The sequence below is a fragment of the Daphnia magna genome, linkage group LG2 (genome assembly GCF_020631705.1).
Source record: "Daphnia magna isolate NIES linkage group LG2, ASM2063170v1.1, whole genome shotgun sequence".
NCBI lineage: Eukaryota > Metazoa > Arthropoda > Branchiopoda > Diplostraca > Daphniidae > Daphnia > Daphnia magna.
The window spans coordinates 4,058,880-4,060,590 of NC_059183.1; positions in this window are offsets into that span (position 1 = coordinate 4,058,880).

Genomic DNA, 1,711 nt, shown 5'->3' on the forward strand with positions numbered 1-1,711 from the left:
CCTGCATGGGAAAAACTCCATTCATTGACATCACCCGCCAATAGATGGCTTTTGCCACAAAAATCGGTGTTCGGATTTTTGTGCAGGATACTGTACGTCGACGACTGGTTAGGGGAAGAGACCACTGCTGAGGAAGCGGAGAAACGCATTCGCAAAGCGAATACGATTTTCAAAGCCGCAAAAATGGAATTGTGTAAATGGACCTCGAATAGCGCAGAATTAGTTGAGAGACTGACGGAGGTTCAGTTCAAGGAGACGGTCACAAGTGTGGCAGCTGAAAGTAAATCAGTAACAAAGACCCTGGGGGTAATCTGGGATCCAGTATCGGACAAATTCAAGTTTGATCCGACGTAGGTCCTCAGACAAGCCCGGGAAATTGGTGACAGACCCACCAAATCTTTGACCCCCTGGGTCTCATCGCTCCAGTGACGTTGGTAGGGAAACTCATTATGCAAAAGATCTGGTTGGCGGGAACAGGATAGGGTGAGCCCATTCCCATAGAGGTGAAACCTCATTGGAAAACATTCATCGATGGGATAACCGAGTTGAGGAATACATGCAGGCCAAGGTGGGCCGGAGAGCATGACGGCTGACTACACCTGTTCTGCGACTTAAGTAACGACGCCTACAGTGTGGTGGCATACTTGCAGAGAATAGATGGGAAAGACCCGGTGATGCTGTATAGTAAGACGAGGATAGCGCCGGACTCCAAGATATCCGTCTCGATACCGAGGTTGGAACTTCTAAGCGGGCTTCTGGCAGCGAGACTCGGAAGCTACATTGAGAAAGCCACAAGGCAACAGATCAAGAGGAAGTTACTGTGGACCGACTCAGCGATAGGTTTCTGGTGGATGAAAGGCGAGGCTAGTCGGTGGGAGCAGTTTGTACACAATAGGGTGACGGAGAAAAGGCGGACAGTGGAGACTGAAGAAATCAGGCACTGTCCAGGGTTACAGAACCCAGCGGATGTAGCGTCCAGAGGAGCTACGGCAGCGCAGTTAAACGAGCAAAAGGGCTAGAGGACTGCCCCATCGTGGATGGGGAAGGAGGAGGAATGGCCCCAGTTACCAAGCTCGGTTACCGAGCTTCAGTTGCAGGAAGTATCGGTCGAAGAAAAGGCGGAAGAGACGACGCAATGCGCGGTATCAGCCGAGACAAAGTGGTATGAGAGATTCAGCTCCATGCGAACCATGGTAAGAGTCTTGGCCACGATGTTAATGGCAATAAAGAAATTGAAGGGAGAGAAAGATCCGGAAAGCCCGGTGGCGACGGTCAGACACCGGGGGAGAAAGTTGAAGTTCCCGGTGTTGACTGTAGAAGAGACTCGAGAAGCAACGCTCGAGCTGTACAGAAAAGTCCAGGCGACTCACTGCGGAGCAGTGGTGACGAGCTTCAGATCCGGTATACTGGAGGTCCCACACGAGCTGAGGAAACTCGGCCTGATAAGGGACGAAAGAGACAGGTTATTGAGGTGTCGATTCCGGCATCTGAACTGGATGGAATATAATAAAACAGCAGCGCTCATTCTGCTATCGACCGAACACATCATAACCAGAAGGCTGGTTGAACAGACGCATCTTCGGTTGAAACATACCGGAGTGAAGACCATGATGGGAGCGCTCAGAACGGATTTCTGGATTCCGAAGATGCGTCAAGCCATTAAGAAAGAGACAAGCAAATGCACGGGGTGCAAGAGATTGGACTCGAGGCA